This window comes from Hylobates moloch, unplaced genomic scaffold, assembly GCF_009828535.3.
Source record: "Hylobates moloch isolate HMO894 unplaced genomic scaffold, HMol_V3 SCAFFOLD_5, whole genome shotgun sequence".
NCBI classification, from domain to species: domain Eukaryota; kingdom Metazoa; phylum Chordata; class Mammalia; order Primates; family Hylobatidae; genus Hylobates; species Hylobates moloch.
The window spans coordinates 71,963,635-71,984,654 of record NW_026652280.1 but is presented as its reverse complement, the minus strand read 5'-3'; the positions used below and the strand labels follow the sequence as shown (position 1 = coordinate 71,984,654).

Here is a 21,020-nt window from a genome sequence, read left to right as displayed (position 1 = left end):
CAAGCTCCCAGGAGACACCAGCACAGCAGTCCAGTGACATGGCTCTAGACAGCCCTGGTATGTTTGCAGATCAAGGTAGCCTGCCTCGACTCCCCTACAAATACTTGTTCAAATCCGCAGCAGCGAGAGCCTACTATGAAGGCAGCTATTCGAGTGATACCCGTAAGCATGTTAACATGGATGTCAGGTGATGGACAGGGCCATGTGGGAGGATGGAGGACAGAATATCCAAGGGGACACCAGGAGGAAGGGGTCGAAGAAGGCCGTGAGGACACTGAGTTTGAGAATGAGACCATGCCTGCTGCAGAAACCTATGAACGGTTCAAGATGAAAAGAGCACATCTCTCTGGAAGGAACTCCCACATTGTCGACTCAGACTGACTCCAAGTGTGAGCACATTACGTCAGACAGCTCGCTAGGGCCCCAGCAGGCTGGGAAACAGGCACGGATGCTACCAGCAGAAGCCACCACGCAAATGGGCTTCCCCTCAGGAAAAAAAAAAAAAAAAAAAAAGATCATCTACCCCGGTTCATTTGAAAAGACACAGATGCTCCAAATATTCCCACATTAATGGATCATTTTAATTGAAAATAGAGACATGCTTCTGCTACCTCATCAGAGCACTAGTTCAGAGCACAATATCTGACTATAAAGACTGTCACTGTGTGTAAGCCAGCTGCTTATATTTCATTGACCCAGTGTTTTAAAAAATTACCAAGTTCCTCTTCATTTTACACCATTCTTAGAATACTTCCCAGTATTTTCTCTATGAGACCACTGAAAAATAACCATTGGCATTGAAATCCTGCTCAGCTTGGGAGCCACTATTAACTAGTTAAAGTCTGGACATACTGCTCTACAAGCTACTAAATTAATAAGGGTAAAAATAAACTTCCAGAAAAGGCAAACCCTACATTAGTTCAGCCCTCTCGCATTCAAAGACATGCAGCCTTTCCTCATTCTTGTGGGTTTCATAAACTAAGAAGCACAGAACACTGTAAACTGATTTACTGGTTTCCATACATGCTGCCAAATTTCCACTTCTGCAAAACCAATTTCAATCAAACAAAAACCCTAAAGTTAATCTTCTAGTTCTTCACATGGTCCAATTTATTCAGAATGCAGGGTAAAAAGTTGGAAGACAAGAAATCAATTGTTGGCAAATAATGTCAATGTTAATTCACTGTCTTCATTTTTTAAATCACTACTTTGTCTCAGGATCATTTCCTCCTCCAAGTTCTGGAAAGTCTTTAAAAAGTGGACACTGCCAAACAATGGCCTTGTTATAAGCCAAAGTTTAGTTATTTTAAGGCATTTACTTTACTGCCTTTTAGCTGAAGTTCTCATGAAAATCTTTCCAAGCCACTAACTTTGTTAAGAATTTTTACAGGTTTACAATATAATACTGCATAGCTTCTAAACATTTCAGGGTTTTACTTTGCCCATTACTTTAGCCTTTAAGAAAGCAGCAGAGTCTGGAGTTAACAACTTAGTTAAGAGAAAGGGACGCCAAGAGGGGAAACGCTGGCAGTGACTTAACAAGGCTGCATTCTGAGGGAACAGCTAAAGGGCAGCCTGCGGTGTGACGCTCCTTATAACAGATAGCAGAGGCAGTCTGAAGGCACAGCATTTTGCATGTGCTGACTCCCTAAGAGATCTCCCTTCCTCTGCCTTCAGTAGCATGCTCAGATGTGCATATAAAGACCAAGAAGCCCCATATTTTCAGATGCTCAGATGAAACCATCTCCCACTAGGCCAGAATCCCAACAGCGGAGGGAGGCAGGGAGGAGAGTCAAGCCGAGGGGGGAGGAGGGTGAAGGAGGAACTGAGACTAAGGAAAAAAGATAGAGAGTCCAGGACAGAATCTGCAGCAGGGGAGGCGGAGTGGGCACCATCCGCAGTCCATCAACAGGAACAAAATATTCTGCCTCGGGACAAGAAAACAAAGGAAATCAGTAGAAAACTATAGTCTTAAACTTAAGAGGAAAATATCTCTCCAGGCACACCTTGGAAAGTACAAGAGTTTCAAAAGACTAAAAAGAATGTGTCAAGCCAGGTGCACTGGGAGTAGTAGTTGTCATCCCAGCTACTACAGAGGCGAGGTGGGAGGATCGCTTGAAGTGAGGAGTTCAAGTCTAGCCTGGGCAACATAGTGAGGCCTCATCGCTAAAAAATTGTTTTAAAAGAAAAAGAAACAATGCATTGGTCTGCTCGTGTTACCTTAAGTAAGTCAAAGCTCAGGAAGGACAGTGGGTGACTCACAGTCTGTGCCAGTTCTCATGGCATGCAAGCTGTCACCAGGGGCCCCAGGAAAGCTGCTGGACAATCCTATATGTGCATGATTTCCAATCAGCCAGCCAGAATGCGGGGCCCCAGTCTCTGGCTTAAACCTTCCAGAAAAGCAAAAGATGAGAATGAACAAATGAAGTAGCTGGGTTACAGGCGACGTCTGAAGTGAGGCTTGCTCATCTCAGTTAGAGAGCAGCAGGAGCTGGATCTGAGCGAAAACTGACAGCTGATCTCATACACGCAAACACCAAACACTGCAGAGGTTGTTTACAGAAAGTGAATTAGCATTCACAGGCTATGCCCCTGGGCAGCTTCACCATCCTGATCAAACTGTCCCCATTCTTCTCAAATTCCACCACCACATGTGACAGGTGGAACTGGTGATGCTGGTTTTAAAATGAATGGGATAGACCACTCTTCCAGTAACTGCTAAGGCTGCAGGCCTGTGTGCATACACTAAAAACAATACAACACAGACACAGACACACACATGCATGAAACTGACCAGTGATCAGAAGTAGTTTCCAGAAGTTCCAAACATTCCTTTGATAATTTTTAAGTGCACAGCAAAAAAAAAAGTGTATCACTCTACATCTACATAATTACATACCAAAAAATGTTTCTATTAGAATTATTTGGCCCTTACCAGTGAAAGTATATTTTGCAAAGATAGGTGTCACCGAACTGCTAAAGCAATGTTAGCAGTCGCATTCATAATTCAGAACTGCAGTCTGAGAATATTTTCACGAACTTCCCCCTTGCCACCCACCATTACTCTGTTGATTCTAACCAAGACCTAGGCCTGAACTCAGAAAATGCTGTTCTTTCACAAAGAGATTCCACATGAAAGGAGATCTAGCCTTCAGTTGACGTAAAAGATTTTCTGCCTCACTGGAACATAAAAATTGTAACTCTTAGTATTACTCTTACTCAGAATTCTGTTCAACTCTCTTCCTAGTCAGTGACTTGCCACCTCTGAGGCTGTGACTGAAACTGTAACTTACACTCGGAAGGCAGCTCCAAGGGTGGTGTGGGGACAGGACTCCAGGGATCTGCCCACGAGTCTGGCCAGGACTGCGGTGCTGGGCTTGCTTCAGAGCAGCTCCCTCTCCTCCACGGAGAAGCCATCACCAGGCAGCGCCTAAGCGTGGAGGCCCTGCAGCAGCCTGCCTTCTGCCTAAGACGGTCACTATGCCAATTCAAAACAAAACAAAACTGATTCCCAGCTGTGCCCAGTCCAAGCCCAAATCTGGAGAAGGCAGCCACTAGAGACCCTCGGAATCCTCCCGCCTCTGGACACCCGAGCCCCATGCCAGAAAGGAAAGCCAAGCCCAGGGTTGGGTGCCTTCCTCAGCAGGCTGTGTCTGTTGTCCCCGAGACTGCTCCTGCCCACATCTGGCCGCGGACCCAGTGCGAGGCACCAGGAGTTGTGCAGGAGGAATGAAGCCACGCCCTGCCCTAGAGGAGCTCCCAGGCTAGCTGTGAATGCAGGGCTGGAGGGCAGATGGCTTATGGGGACTCTGTAGCAAAATGACCTTCTGTGTTCCTGGGTCCACAGGTAGAAGTTGGGGGAGCCCTAAAAACAAGCCCCGAAAAAGCCTTTGTTTTTAAGGTCTGGGCGAGTGCTACTCACTGTCCAAACTACAGAACAACTGCGTCAAGGAGCCCGCCATTATTGCTAAAACACATGTTCACGACGGGCATCATCTCAGCTTCTGAGTCAGAATCTCTTGGAGTGGAGTCCAGGAATCTGTATTTTTAACAAGCTCCCCAGATAATGCTTAAACATATCGATGCTTAAAATCAGAGCTCTAAACCTAGATCAAGCAGATCCAAGCGGGGGTGAGGAGGAGGCTGAGTGCTCAGGGGTGGGAGGAGAAGAGGGACCCACCCAGGGGAGGGCGAAGACCTCAGGAGTAGTGGGGAGCAGGCTGAGGAAGACCCCTGGAGGCCTGAGCTGTGGGCAGCAGAGCGGAGTCCCAGGGCCACCCCCACAGGAGATGACGTCAGCAGACCTTGAAGAAGATCTCAGCACCAGGCAAGCAGGACCCATGGCCAATGAAGCCCTGGGTAGTGGGGCCAGGTGTGACTGAGTGACAAGTCCTCAGAAACGTGCCTGGGGAGGACAGTCCCCAGATGACTGATATCAGCCACCCCATCTTTCTCAGTGAGTCAGGGATCAAAGGAGATTTATTTCTCAAGAAAAATGAAGAGACGTGGCACGCCTTGCTCCTGGGTGCATGGAGCTATTCATCCCTGTCGCATGTTTCGACAAATTGTGATGAGCCCAGAAAAGGGCTCACCTGGGCAGCTGACGTTTGTGCTGCAGGACAGAGGAAGCCATGCTCCAGGCAGCACAGTGGGAAGGGGGAGGGCTTCGAGTGTCCCTGGAGGAACTGAGTGAAATGGGGACTGGAGACAGAGACTCCGGCCAGGCCACACAGGTAAGTTTGGTGTTGACCTTCAAAGCCACGCAGTGACAGGTCAGCCCTGCCGCTAGGTGGTAAGGCGGTTCTCAGAATGAGGTCCTAGACCAGGAGTTTGGAAGGCACAGGGAAGCCTATGAGGAGGGGAGAGACGGCAGAGGCTGGAGGCAGGGAAGTCTGTTCAGAGGCTGTTGCAAAAGTCCAGGCAAGAAATGTTGAGAATTGAAGGCAGTGACCACAGCGGGAGGAAAGGAGCCGTGTGGTACACACTTAGAAGGTAGAATCACAGGCCTTGGCGACACAGTGGACGGATCAGGGAGCCAGGAGGGGGTCAGAACGGCACTAGGTCCTGGCTTGGGCAACTCAGCTTTAACTCAGGTAAAAGGAAAGAGAGAGCTCTTATATAATTTTACAGATCAATTTGCCAACGTCTTCCTCAACCTTGAAACACTGCAGTCTGTTTATAGGCCAGTTGCGAATCCTCCAGGTTCGGGAAGACTGTAATTGAAACGCTTTTATGAAACAGCAAAGTTGTGAAATGCGCCCGTATGCTTTCTCCAGACACATTCTTCAACTACTCTTTTCAGCAATGCATCTCAGAAAGCTTCATCAACAAAATCAATCCAGATTCAGAATCCTGGAAGAAGGGAGAGGCTACGCAGAATCACCTCACGCAGTCCAAAGAACAGCCATTTGCAGAGAAAAGCACGAAACCACCTTCAACCTGCACGGCAGTCCCACATGGGAAGGAAGCACAGGACAACATCTACTCCGAAAAACAGGCTAGCGGCTTCCCTGCCAAGAATGCCATCACCTAAGCTATCAGGCTCAGAATATTTGCAGAGAGAAGTCAACTCCTCATTAGCTAAACTCATAAAGGGACACTGTGGAATTGAATGATGGTGAATACTTCAGAAACCATTTGTTCCTGGCTTTCTAAGCATTTTCCTGCATACTGTTGAACATGGGCCAAGCAACTGTCTAACGGTCTGCAGACACCCTTTGGAAAGAGCAGCAAGGCCCACTCTGAGGATAACTCAGGGGGCGGGGCTGGGAAGCCCTCCAGGTCTGCGGCCCCAGCTTCACCGGCCGTTAACGTAAAGCAGCCGCCTGGCAGGGCCACCTCCTCAAAGGACTCATCCTCACCACTTAGGCCCATCCCGCAACCAGCCCCCACTCGCTCTTTCAAACGGTACCCACCCACCCACTCAACCAACTGCAACTCTGGGCCTGGAAGGGGACAGGTGGGGCCCAATACACCAGAGGGGACAGAGCCGGCTCGTGTCCTGCCCTGCTCTATCACAGCCCCTCCCATGCCCTCGACAGACTTGCCCACCCCAGGGTTATATTAGTTTCATCCAAAATTCTTTTTTTTTTTTAATTAAATAGTACTTGAGGAACATAGAAAGTTTCCTCCAATATTCTAAAGTCATGTTGACTGTATGATTGTACTTTATGAAGTGAAATAAAATTATGAATCCAGGAGAAGCTGAAGTTCAGTTACCACCCAATCATGACCTTTAGAGGGAGAGCAATGCAGTCCGGCGGTCCACAGTCCAAGCCCGACTCCCTCACTTTAACCATAACAAACACTTACAATCGGCCAGCTGTGTCTCAAGCTTGGAACATGATTGATTCTTTTTCTTTCCATCTTTATAAGAACCCATGAGGTGGGTAATACGATTACCAACATCTTCCTTTTATCGATGGAGAAATTCGGGCACAGGAGGGTTAAGTGAGGCATCCAAGGTCACATGGCTGCCAATGGGCAGAGCTGGGACTCGAACCCAGGCCAGCTGGGCCAGATAAGGTGCCAGGTGCCCCTCGACTCCCCTGCCTCTCTCCCAAGCAAGCTCCTGCCTGCCTCACTGCACAGCTCTGTGTGTCAGCTGCAATCCCATGCCCTCACTGTCCTCACCAGGCTGCCCTGAGGATCCCTGAGATGGCAATGGGAAGGCTGGCACACAGGACTCAGCCCCACACACAGAGCTGCACAGGACTCAGTTTCCACACACAGAGCCACAGGGGACTCAGCCTTCACACACAGAGCCACATGGGACTCAGTTTCCACGCACAGAGCCACAGGGGACTCAGTTTCCACACACAGAGCCACACGGGACTCAGTTTCCACACACAGAGCCAAAGGGGACTCAGTTTCCACGCACGGAGCTGCATGGGACTCAGTTTCCACACACACAGCCAAAGGGGACTCAGCCTCCACGCACAGAGCTGCACAGGACTCAGTTTCCACACACAGAGCCACAGGGGACTCAGCCTCCACACACAGAGCCGCATGGGACTCAGTTTCCACGTACAGAGCCTCACAGGACTCAGTTTCCACGCACACAGTGCCACATGGGACTCAGCCCCCATGCACAGAGCCGCACGGGACTCAGTTTCCACACACAGAGCTGCACGGGACTCAGCCCCCACACACGGAGCCTCACAGGACTCAGTTTCCACGCACAGAGCCACACGAGACTCATTTTCTACACACAGAGCCGCACGTGTGCCCTGCTCTGCACAGCTCCACCCCCATCTCCTCTGTTCATCTTTGCTCTCTCAAGCTCTGGTGGCACTCGCAGTCCTGCCTCTCCCCCACCCCCACCACCAAGTCCCTCCTCCTTAGACACAGCACAGGTACTGCACACAGGTGGCATGCTGCCTGCAGCCAGGTAAGCCATAACTCTTGGGCAGTCTTCAATATAGATGAAGTCTTTACAAATCCTGAAGCTCCTCCCTGAAATTCAAAAGTAGGATAGAAATACTGCACTTTCTAATGACAACCTCTACGTTTCTAACCACACAGTTGATGGAACAAGTGTGCTTATCACTCACTCTGCTGACCTGGCCTCTAGGGTACGGCTGAGGTTAGGGATACAACCCCCAAAGGTTCTGAAGGTCTGAGGCTGGAAACCTAAAACCAACAGCAAGGATTCTCAGCTCACAACTTGAACTAAACTGGGATTTCTATAAACATTTGTTGAAATTGCTCTGTCCCAGGCAGGCACTGTGCTGGGCATTTTCTCAAAGTTCCCTTTCTACAAATGAAGAGGCTCAGAGTGCTCTGAAAACTGTTCACCAGGAACCAGAAATCAAGTCCTTGGCTAAGAAACCACATTCTTTCTTGGTAAACAAGATGAAGAAAATCTATCATCTAGCAAGTAGAACAGCAAGAACCTGCTGGTCTATTTTTCCACCAGTAAATGGAATGTTAGGGGCAGAGTTCTGCTATTCCCTGGAGCCAGGACTAATGTGCCCCAGCACCTCACCATTGCCAATGCCCTCATCAGTTCCTCACGCCTGTTGTGCTAAGACACACTCCATCGTAGCTGGGCTCTGAAAGCCCACGGCACCGTCACCTAGGAGAGGAATGAGGGGGCTGTGAACGCATCAGAGGAGGGATGGGGAAAGCAAGCTGGGCTGCCTGACCTGGAAAAGAGGGAACCAGGTGGGGCACCAGCAGTGTCTTCAGACACATTAGTCCCAACAAATGGAAGAAAAGTGAGCCCTGCTCTGAATCCCAGCCCAGGGAGGCCATAGGGAGGCACATTCAACTGCACCCAGTTGGTTTCTAGGTGCCATGGCGTCCCCAAAATAGGCTGCATTCAGCAGAGATGAGCTCCCTGCCCTTAGAGCTGCCACACCATGGTAGTCACCGGAAGGAACAGTGGGGATTCAAGGATGGACCCACCATTGATGTCTATGCGAGAGAAGATCAAAAAATACAAGGACAGTCCTGGAAAGACAGACATCTGTAAGGAGGGAGGGAGAGGGTGGCAGAAAGAATAGCAACAATAAATAATAAAGCAACAGGAAAAAGGAAATAGTCGGCTGAGTCAGAGAAATGCTACACTCAAGAATCCTGCCACCTCCCACTAATCGTCACATGCCCCAGTCACCCTGAACGGGAGCAAATTTTGCCAAGTTCACATAAAACCAATATTACTCAGCTATTTGTCAAAACGGATTAGAGAAAGATTTGCAAAGCACCCTAATACATTTAAGGCATTTACGACAGTACACAAAGGAAAATCTTCCACAGCCAGATTTCTGAGACAAAGCCAGATTTCCAGACCCTGACAGGGCCGCCAAAAGGCCAGGGAAGGCTGTTCTGCAGACACCAGCCAGCAGTGAGTGGAAGGGGACAGGCTCCATGCAGGGTCCCGAGAAGGCTCGCAGCAGAACAGGGTGCACTGCCCACACCTTGGCACGTGGGCACTCACCTACCCCTGGGCATAAGGAGATCAAGGCAATGACCTCCAATAGTGTGCTCTCAGGAGATTATCCAAAAATCACTTAGAGTCTTCTCTATTTAAGGGGAAGTAACTGACTTGTACTTAGCAACTACTATCCTACAAAATTTACCTGCTATGTTCCACTCAATGCCTCCCAAGAAATCTGAGAGGTCCTGTTATACCCATCTTAAAGACAGGGAACCGAGGCTGGACAGACCACACAGCCCAAGGTCAGTTACAGGAGCAGCGGTGCAAGAAGGGGCTTCTCCAAACCACACGTTCCCCTCCTGGGGCCTCCATCGGGCCAAGAGACACAAATGCTGATCTTGCCCTGCACACCCAGTGGGGCTCAGTCATTACAGGTAGAGCCAGCAAAGGAAAACAGGTGATGGGAACACTTCCTTTCTCAAAGCAGCCATGGGTGGCTGTAAAGGCAAATTATCCCACGTAAGTGATGCCCCTTGAGTTTGTGAGCAGCATAAATGGAGGGAGGGAGGGAGGGAAGGATGGATGGATTATAGGGGAGAATCAGAAAACAGGAGAAAGAAACAAGTGGAAGAAAATGAACCAAAACCACATACCAACGTATGCTTTACATACATATATATGGGCATTCGAAGACATGTGGTTTCTTTCACTAAGTACCTCTCTAAGAGCTACCAATGTGAGATGTTTTAGCACTAAAACTCATCTTGCTCAAAAGTCAATCAGAAATTAGGAGGGCTAGGTGCAGCAGCTCACGCCTATAATCCCAGCACTTTCAGAGGCTAAGGCAAGAGGATCACTTGAGCCCAGGAGTTTGAGACCAGCCTGGACAACATAGTGAGACTCTGTCTTTACCAAAAAATAAAAAAATTAGCCAGGCATGGTGGTGTGTGTCTGTAGTCCCAGTGACTCAGGAGACTAAGGCGAGAGGATACACTTGTGGAGTATGAGGCTGCAGTGAGCTATGATCACGCTACTGCACTCCAGCCTGGGCAACAGAGCAGGAAGGAGGAAGAGGAGGAGAGGGGAGGGGAGGGGAGGGGAGGATGAAGGAAGGAAGGAAGGAATCCACAAACTATGCAAATTCCCCTTTCACTTAGGAAGTCTTATGAACTTGCACAAGTGCTCTGTGGGAATGGCAGCAGCCAGAAATAGCATTTGTTTCAGGAATACTCAGTCATCCCGAATCAAGCACAACAAGATCATTGACCTAAATATTCAATGAACCCACCTAGAGACCTGCTGTCCACCATCACACTGGTCGGAAGTTGTACACAGCGGCAGCACTTGGCCATTCTGGATTAAAATCATGACCTGCCTTTAGATGGTGCTTCTGGGAGGCACCTTTTCACAGATGTCAAAGGCTAGTTTTTCTGGTGTAATCCTTCCCCTGCCCCATTTGAACATTATTGGTAATCTAGCTAAAGAAAGAGGAAATACATTATCATGAAAGGCTGAACTTCATACTAAGCCAGGAAGAAACATCATTGACCTAAATACTGAATTAATGAACAAGAAATTTATCAATTGGCAAATATCAATAAGGTACAATCAGATCATAAAAGCTTTTATGCAACCCAGTAAAAAGGAAGGAAGAACAATTCTGAAAAAGAATGTAATCTTTGGTTCACACTCAACAGATTACTCCACTCCCTGAGTTTCCCTCTTGTCATCTCTAAACATTTGCTCAAAGAAATTTGAATTTTGAAATCATAAAAGCAAAAATAAAATAAATAGCCAATTCCATGACCATAAAATATTCAAATAGATGCATCTCATTTCAAGTGTTTTCACCATCGTCCCTAGTGGCCATTCATTAGCAGATTCCATTTTAATGCTAAAAAAGAAAAAAAAAAAGGATTTCATAGAATTAACTCATTAAGATAAACCAGGAGCTTCAAAAAGAAAACCCTAACATTCTCTGTCAAGCAAAATACTATGGAAGCATGGAAGAAAAGCAAGGGTACCTACTGAAGGTGTCTGATTATTTAGAATTTAGGAATTTTCAACTGTCTTGGTTGGGAAAAAATGGACTTTGGACAGTGAAATTTCTTTTCTGAATACTAAGTAAATAAATGAAAAACAAAAAGAAATGGAACCAGACATTGGAGATCTAACATGTTTTCAACCACTATCTGGCCATTGTATGCTTCTTTCTTTTTCTTTCTCTCTCTCTCTTTCTTTCTTTCTTTTGAGATAGGGTTTTGCTCTGTTGCCCAGGCTGAAGTGCAGTGGTGTGATCACAGCCTCCAATTCCTCGGCTCAAGTGATCCTTCCGCCTCAGCCTGGCATTACAAGCCTAAGCCACTGCACCCAGCCCTATTGTATCCTTTTCTCTTCTTTACCATTATCCATCTATCCAAACTACCACTACTGTTAAAGCAGGTTTCTCAACCTGGGCATGACATACACGTTGGGCTGGACAAATCCTTGTGATGAGGCTGTCCTGTGGACTGTAGGCAGTCTAACAGCATCCCTGGTCTCTCCCCACTAGATGCTAGGAGCACCTCCCACCTCCCACTTGTGACAACCAAAAATGTCTCCAGACATTGTCAAATGGCCTCTGGGGCACAAAGTCACCCCCAGGTGACAGCCACTGCTATAAAGCATCCAGACCTATAAAATCATCCCCTATATGATCGCTCAGTGTCTCACATCCAGGCTGCAGCCCACACTCTGAAACCCAGGCTGCCACCCCACACACGCCTGCCCATGAGCACAGCATGGATGGGGCAGGGCAGTGGGTCAGGGAAACCCATCCCTGCTCATGGAAAAGCAACCGCATGTCCACGTCCTACCAGTGATGAGCCAAAAGTGTCATCCCCGAGTCTCACAAACATCATCATTACAGAACGAAAGGACTGACACTGAATTCCGCTCTGTCCCAGCCATCAAAAGAATGGTGAAATCTCACACTTAGGCCTTGACACTGGGCTTCTGAAGATCATTAAAAGGAAGAACATTTTCAAAGCAGAGCTTTTCCACAGAAACCAGGTCATTTTTATTCTCCACAATTCAATTCACCAGCTTAAAAACCAGACCCACGGCACATGGATTCAGGCCTTTCTGAGCCGGGGCCGCGAGGCCGTGCACGTCCGTCCCGCCGGACCCTGCAGCGCGGCGTGACTCCACAGCAGAAACGTTTTAACTGGAAATGATTTGTGACAGCTCATAAACAGCTCTGAATACAAACCACTGTCAAAGGAAGTATTAACAAATTTGCACTTCTCAGGTTCCCACATAGGCAATTTTCTCATCACTCTGACAACAGAAATGTTTAAGGAAAAGACAACAGACAGTTCTGAGTTCTTTGGGCAATATTTTCCAAATAAGTGCACCAAATTCCGCCAAACGGCAACTTCGCTCCAACAACACGGGTTTCCTTCCCTGGCACACACACCTGCCCCACTGGGCACCGACGTGCCTGGGCTCCCTCCATTCACCTAACCCCTGCTTTTGACGCCTTCCTTAGGAAAGAGAGGCTCTCTCTTCCACGCCAGCAGACACACCAGCTTACCAGGGCTCTCATTTTCAAAGGGCTCTCTATGGAAACATCCATGGGGTGCCAGATTGCTGGATGCTGGTGGGGTCGATCTGTAACCTGACCCAAGTACTCAGCACTGTTCACACCAGTCCTACACACCTGCTGGCATTCCTGGGATTTAAACCCAGCTGCCCTAATAAAATACTGATCCCAAAGCAAGAAGTCCTCAGAATGTCTTAAAACTGTCCTAACTCAGTATTTCCCAAACTTTAAGGTGCACAAGAATCCCCTTGGATCTTGTTAAAAGGCAGATTTTGATGGGGGGATGGGGTCCTAGGCTGAGGCTGAGACCACATTCCTAACCTGTGCCCATGCAGCTGATCTGTGACCCCAGGAGGGTGACTCAGAGACAGAGCCAAGAAAGGGATCCTATTTTAAAAGAAGAGCCATTTCTACTCCCAACATGGAGAGGACTCACCTCAAACGGCAGGAGGATGCTTTTAGATTCACCCAAGCCTCCCCCCACGTCCAGGGCAGTGTGTGATCTGAGTCCTGCCAACATATATAATCACTGTCTCATTTTCCCTAGAATAATCAGGCAGCAAAACCTTGTGCACACACAGCACCAGTTCCCCCAGGGAATCAAAGTGCTTTACATCGCGTCTTTCTTGGAAAGAAACTTAGTTTGATTTCTGGACAACAATTAACACATAATATACTAAATAAGTGATACATCATTTTCTAAAAGGGTAGCAAGCACGAAAGTTAGGCAGAAACAAGATCATGATGAACAAGAGTGATAAAAGTCAGGCCAAAATAACACCAATGCTGATGACAAATTGTCTCCTCACAATAAAAGCAATGATCAAAGCCATCCCTTCCCCAGCCATCCTCATCCTGATAAAATGGAATTCCAGTGCTCAGCAGAAATTCAAACACACCGCATCTCCCTCGGCCAGCTCCCCACCTCGGTGCATCCTCTGGTTCCTGCTCCACTCCAAGCACCCCACAGCCCTGGCCTGGGGAGCCGTCCCTAGGGCCTCAACGCTGCAACAGCCCCTATGGCACCCTGCCTCTCCCCTGGGCCTCCACCGTGATCTATTCCCCAGAGACCCTGACCCTCTGGAAACCTACGCCCAGACACTGCTCTGCTCCAAACCTGGAAGGGCTCCCATTCCACCTGGACCCTGGGCCCTATGGGAAATCACACACACCCACACATACGTTCACACATGCCTGTATGTGCACATGCATGCACATGTGCCCTCTGCACCCCTTGCTCCTCTCCAGCCATGTGGCCTTGACCACTCCAGGCAACCTCTTACCCACAGCCTTTGCACAGAGTTGCCTCAGCCTAGAATCTTCCCCAGTACCCATATGGTCACTCCCTGCTCTAATGCTACCTTCTCAGACCCCCATACATCAAACCCCACTCTTTGTTGAGAGTGGAGCCTTTCCATTGTCTGCCTCTGCCTCTCCCAGCACAGACCCTAGGCCGGGAGGAGCTCCCACTGTGTATCCGACAGCACCTGCTGGGTGTGGAGCATTCCGGGGGGGCCGGGCATCTGTCTGCAGCCCCTGTGCCCAGCACACAGCAGGGCTCTGGAAGTACCTGCTGAACCCAGACACCCTGGCTGTGTCTCCACCCCTTAGTCTCGAGCCCTCACAGGTTTAACCATTTGTTCATATTTCATATTTTCTACTATCATTTCATCTGATGATTACTGTTTTAGTCTCGGTGCCCTATTAAATAAGAAGAATTGGGTTTTTCTTTTATTTAACTTTTTTTGAGACAGGGTCTTGTTCTGTTGCCCAGGCTGGGGTGTAGTGGCACCATTTTGGCTCACTGCCACCTCTGCCTCCCGGGCTCAAGCGATTCTCATGCCTCACCCTCCTAAGTTGCTGGGACCACAGCCAAGTGCCACTAAGCCCAGCTTATTTTGGGGGGTTTTGTAAAGACAAGAGTTTCCCTACGTTTCCCAGTCTAGTCTCGAACTCTTGGGCTCAAATGATCCTCCTGCCTCAGCCTCCCAAAGTGCTGGGATGACAGGAGTGGGCCATCACACCCAATGTGTTCTTTTACATGTTTAATTTGTTGAACACAGGTGGACATTTTTGTTTCTTGAGGCTCACTCTAGGTCAGAGTAAGGACTCAGCCAATTCCGTAACCGCCATGAATGGAAAGATGCCGCTGGACTTCCTGGCAGAAGCATGGAGGGTCGCTGGCACTGTAGGTCCAGCTATGCCCATGGTCAGCTGAGCGACCTTGAAGAGGCGGGATTCTCTCTGTCTGCACCAGCCCTGCTCAGCTGGGCCGGATAAACTCCTCCAACCCCTACACCGCCCAGTCTCCAGACTGTGGCCCAGTGCAAACAGACACTGTCACTGCTGCTGAAAACACTCCAATGGCTCCCCAAGGCCTGTAAGATCCGACCCAGTCTCAGAAAAGAAAACCCTGAGTCCACCTGGGGACCCTCACTCCTCACCCCATCAGCTCTGGGCCCGAAAAGCTCCCTGCCTCCCCTGGGCCTCAGGCTGTGCCCTCCACCCAGACAGGCTCTTTTGCCTTCAGGGCGCGACACCGCCTGTCCGTGTTCAGCCCTCAGCTCCATCACCTGCCTCCAGAAATCCCTGGGCTTCCCCTTGGTGGAATCTTGCCAGGGCTTATGCGTCTCTGCCACAGGCCTCCCCTCCAGCACTCTCTCCCAGCAGCAGGTCTGCATTGACTCATCTGAGTCCTGGATTCCTGGGATACCCCATGTCGCAGCAGGCCCCCAAGCACAGGGCCTTCTGCGGCCTCAGCTCTAGGGTTGGGCACACACTGGGCACTCAGTGAGTACCGGCCTGGAGGGCAGATGAGCAGGCGAGGGGGGCGCCACCATCCTGCCATGAGATTTGTTATCAAAAACTCACCCGGCAGTGTCCTGTTCAGTGACACCTGAGGGCCAAAAGGTGAGTACAACCTGTGCCAGAGATGCTCCGATACCCAGAACCTAAGCTTACTTCTAATGAAAAGAAATAAAACATGGCAGGTTCTGATCATTGTGCCTTTAAGAGAATATCAAAAAAATTATTCCGAATTCCACTTTCTCTTTTCTCTGAATGCATTCCTTCCTCCCCCCACCTCATTTGCAGAACTCGAAGGGTAACACATACTGTACCTCCCACTAGGAATCAACCCCATTAGCACCATGTGTCATAATCAATCCAAAAAGGGGCCCTGCCCACGAGTACTAAATCAGCCTGAGAGCTCTTGGCCATCCTAACGCTGCTCATTTACCCTGCAGGTTTTGGAGTTCCTTCAAGCAGAAGTGTGGAAAAGGGAAAAAGACTTTTAAAATATTACTGTTCCTAGATGTATATCATGCTTCTTAAAAAAGAGTAAGCAACACTCTTCAGTCAACAGCCTGAACACATTCATGCTGAGAGCGGTGGCGCCCAGCAAATGCGTCCAGCTTCCCCACCACAGCCAATCACAGCGAGGCTCCGGGCGAGGGTCCTGGTCTCCAGCCTCACACCCCCCACCCCATGTCTGATACTCCTCCTCACCTCCCACCTTCTCCTGTCACCTTCTCGGGTCCTGACGACACACCCAGGCTGAAAGTGGCCACCGCCACCACCACCAGGCTCCTCGGAGACTGGGGCCCAGGCAATGTGATCACACATTTGTATCTGCAGAATATCACTGGCACTTGGGAGCAGGAGCAGTTACAGGGTGCCCAGAGTAAAGCAGGCCTGCACCCTGGACCCCCGGTGCCCCAGTTTCCACGCAAGCACTCACCTGTCTCATGCCATCTGCTCACAGAAGCCTCATGGTGCAGCTAGTGGTTTGGAAAACCAGCAAAACAACAAGACACAAAGAGAAGCAAAGCCTAACGAGACTACAAGGACACTATTCTAGGACAGTGCAACACTGCTCTGCAGAAGGGCTCAGAGCCAGACATCCCTGCGCAGAAACAGCTGTGGATGTGGAGGGCCAATGGCAAGTGAGGCTGGTTCTGCCTGTCACATGAAATGAGGCCTTGACCTCACAGAAGCAAAAGAGCATCTTCATTCCTCTCACTGGCAGGACCCCTTGTCATCCATCACATCTGCAGCAGTCCCACTATGCCCAATATGGTGGGGGGCACCACCAAGTTCCCAGGGTGCAGCTGCAGCACGAACCTCGTCATCAGTCTGTAACTGTAATAACATTAAGCAATTGGAAGTTCATCATTTGTGCATCAAAGGCTGCCTGAGGTCAGTCACCTGGTCAGACGTGGGGCTGTGGCCCGCCCTGGGTCTCCGCACCTAGCGGTACAACTGGCCAAGTATGCACAATGAATAACTGTGGAAGGCCAGGCACAGTGGCTCACACCTGTAATCCCAGCACTTTGGGAGGACGAGGTGGGCGGATCACCTGAGCTCAGGAGTTCGAGACCAGCCTGACCAACATGATAAAACCCCGTCTCTACTAAAAATACAAAAATTAGCTGGGTGTGGTGATGGGCGCCTATAATCCTAGCTACTCCATCCGGAGGCTGAGGCAGGAGAATTGCTTGACCCCAAGAGGTGGAGGTTGCAGTGAGCCGAGATTGCACTATTGCACTCCAGCCTGGGCAACAAGAGCAAAACTCCATCTCAAACAAACAAACAAACAAAAACCAATGAAGCTGGCAAGAGATACATTCTAATACAAGGAGACATTCCAATACACACTGTTACTCCTTGGAGAACCCAAGTCCCCTCCAAACAATCATATATCTATAGAACCATACAAATAACATTCTTTTCAGTTTGCTTCTTTTAGTCATGAAGGTTGAGTTTCCATATCCATGACTAACTTGTTTTGAAGACCAAGGAGAAAAGCACCACAGCCTCCTCAATAATGGGCCAAAAGTTAGGAACTCTGCATTTGGGATAAGTAATTTTTCTTCAAGATATCATCTCCTTAAAATGTAAATAGAGGCTTCATTGAAGCTGTAGATTTCTTTGGGCAGTATGGTCATCTGAACCATACAGTACTTCTTCCAAGTACTTTCCATTTGTTTGTCAGTCCTCTTCAATTTCTTTTCATCGATGCTTTGTAGTTTTCCTTGTAGAGGTCTTTCACCTCCTTGGTAAAGTTTATCCCTAGGTATTTTAATTTTTTTGTAGCTACTGCAAATGGAATTGTCATCTTGATTTCTTTTTCACCTAGTTGTTTGTCTATAGAAACAATATTTATTTTTGTATGGTGATTTTGTATCCTGCAACTTTACTGAATTCATTTACCAGTTCTAAGAGTTTTTTGGTAGAGTCTTCAGGTTTTTCTCTATATAAGATCATGCCATTTGCAAACAGGGATAATCTGACTTACTCCTTTCAAATTTGGATGCCCTTTCTTTCTTCCTCTTGCCTGACTGCTCTGGCTATGACTTCCAGTACATGTTGAATAGGAGTGGTGAGAGTGGGCATTCTTTTCTTGTTCCAGTTCTTAAAGGAAAAGCATTCAGCTTGTCCCCATTTAGTATGATGTCAGCTATGGTTTTGTCATTTATGGCCTTATTGTGTTGAGGTACATTCCTTCTATACCTAGTTTATTGGGAGTTTTTATCATGAATGGGTGCTAAAGGTTATCGAATGTTTTTTCTGCATCTATTGAGATGTTCATGTGGTTTTCGTCCTTCATTCTGCTGATGTGATTTATCACATTTCTTGATTTATATATACTGAACCATCTTTGCATCCCTGGGATGAATCCCATTCAATCATCATGTACTAGCTTTTTGATGTGTTGCTGGATTGGGTTTGTTATTATTTTGTGCAGGATTTTTGCATCTATGTTCATCAAGAATATTGACCTGTGGTTTTATTTGTTGTGTTCTTATTTGCTTTTGGTATCAGGGTCATGCTGGCCTTGTAGAATAAGTCAGGAAGAATTATCTCTGATACAATTTATTTGGAATAGTTTGAGAAGAACTGGTATTAATTCTTCTTTAAAGGTTTGGTAGAATTCAGCAATGAAGCCATCCAGTCCTAGGCCTTTCTGCTGTGACAGATTTTTATTACTGATTCAACTTCATTACTTGTTAGTCTGCCCAGGTTTTCTTTTTCTTCTTGGCTCAATCTTGGTAGGCTGCATGTGTCCAGGAATTCAGCCATTTCCTCTAGGTTTTTTACTTTAGTGGCATGTAGTTATTCATAATATTCCTTAATGATCCTTTATATTTCTCTGGTATCCATTGTGATGTTTCACTTTTCCATTTCTGATTTTATTTATTTGGGTATTTTTCTCTTTTTTTCTTAGTCTAGTTAATGGTTTGTTAATGCTGTTATCTCTTCAAAAATCCAAATTTTTGTTTCATTGATCTTTGTATTTTTTTGTCTCAATTTTGTGTATCTCTGCTCTTATCTTTACTTATTTCCTTCTATTAAGCACCAAAATACCAATGACATTCTTCACAGAAATAGAAAAAAAAAGCCAAAGTTTCATATGGAATCACAAAATAGCCAAAGCAATCCTGAGCAAAAAGAACAAAACTGGAGGTGTCACACTACCAGACCTCAAAATATACAACAAAGCTGTAATAACCAAAACAGCATGATACTGGCATAAAAACAGACACATAGACCAATGGAACAGAATAGAGAGAACAGATATTAATCCACATATACACAGCCAACTGATTTCTGACAGAGACCAAGAACACTCTTAAGGACATTCTCTTCAATAAATGGTGCTGGGCACGTTTACCTATGTAACAAACCAGCACTTCCTGCACATGTACCCCTGAACATAAAATAAATAAATAAATAAATAAATAAATAAATAAATAAATAAAGCTGGGAAAACTATATGCATATGCAGAAAAATAAAACTAGGCCCCTACCTCTCACCGTACACAAAAATCAACTCAAAATGAATCAAAAACCTAAATGTAAGACACTAAACTCTAAAACCATTAGAAGAAAACAGAGGGAAATGCTTCAAGACATTGGTCCAGGGAAAAAATTTATAAATAAGACTCCAAAAGCATGGGCAACAAAAGCAAAAATAATCAATTTTTTAGGTCGATTATATTAAAAATTAATCAATTTTTAGGTCGATTATATCGACCTAAAAGCTTCTGCACAGCAAGGGAAGCAATCAACAGAGTAAAAACATGATCTACAGAATTGGAGGACATATCTGCAGACAATGCATCTGATGGAGGATTAATATACAGAATATACAAGGAACTCAAACATTTCAACAGCAAAAAAAAAAAGATCTAATTTAAAAATGGGAAAATTTGAGTGCAGACATTTCTCAAAAGGAGACATATAAATGGTTAACAAATATTAATGTATGAAAAAATGTGCAGCATCACTAATTATCAGAGAAATACAAATCAAAACCACAATGAGGTACCATCTCATCCCAGTTAGGATGGCTACTATCAAAAAGACAAGAAATAAATGCTGGTGTGGATGCAGAGAAAGGGAACCGTTACACGCTGTTGGTGGGAATGTAAGCTAGTAGAGTCACTATAGAACAGTATGGAAGTTCCTCTAAAAACTACAACTAGAACTCCCATATGATCCAGCAGTCCTGCTACTCGGCATTTACCCAAAGGAAAGGAAATCAGGATATGGAAGAGACACCTGCACCTCCATGTTTACTGCAGCACTATTCACAATAGCCAAGATACAGAATCAACCTAGATGATCCACAACAGAGGAGCAGAGAGACAAAATGTGGAATATATACACCATGGAGTACCATTCAGCCACACAAAATGAAAAGCCATCATTTGCAGCAACATAGAGGGAACTAGAGGGTATTATGTTAAGAGAAATAAGCCAGGAACAGAAAGTTAAACACCACAGGTTCTCACTCACGTGTGGATGCTGTAAAAAGTTGATCTCATAGAAGTAAAAAGTAGAAAAGAGAATACTAGAAGTTGGGAAGGGTTGTAGGGAAAGGGGGATAGGGAGAGAGTTGTTAAGGTATGCAAAATTACAGCTAGATAGGAGTTCTAGTGTTCTATACCACTGTATGATGATTATAAGTAACAGTAACATAATATACAGTTTCAATTAGCTAGGAGGATACTGAATGTTCCCAACACAAAGAAATGACAAATGTTTGAGATGATGGATATGCTAATTACCCTGATCTGATCACAACACATATGTATCAAAACATCACTATGTACCCCATAAATACATAATTATTATGTGTCCATTTTTAAAATAAAATACTTCAAAAATGTAAATAACCGCAAGCAGTTAACACTTAAAAACACTAAGAGCTATTAACATCTTGGCGTAAAGTAGCTTAGCAGTTAAACTTACAAACCTACTAGCAGGCCAGTGGTTCATTCCACAGTTGCTACATCACATCTTACGGGGTGGTCGCTGGGCCGACACCAGCCAATAACCCACACAGGCACAGAAACAGAAAGCTCTGCCAGGGCAAAAGAGGACACTGGGCATCCAGAGGTGACACTGGACCCTCGGCGCCGAGGGGAAGTATGATGTGGAAATAAGGTAGTTTTTCTTCTGTCAGACATTTTACAATGTCTTACAATCACATCTTTAAAAAGTGGGGCTATGGCTGGGCGCGGTGGCTCGCGCCTGTAGTCCCAGCACTTT

General features: G+C 46.8%; 1 protein-coding gene across 5 annotated transcripts in view; it reads right to left on the bottom strand.

The window, feature by feature from the left end:
* The window catches only part of LDLRAD4 (low density lipoprotein receptor class A domain containing 4), a 438,552-nt gene that overhangs the window by 386,792 nt on the left and 30,740 nt on the right, over positions 1–21,020 (bottom strand). The gene's annotated exons all lie outside the window — the stretch shown is intronic.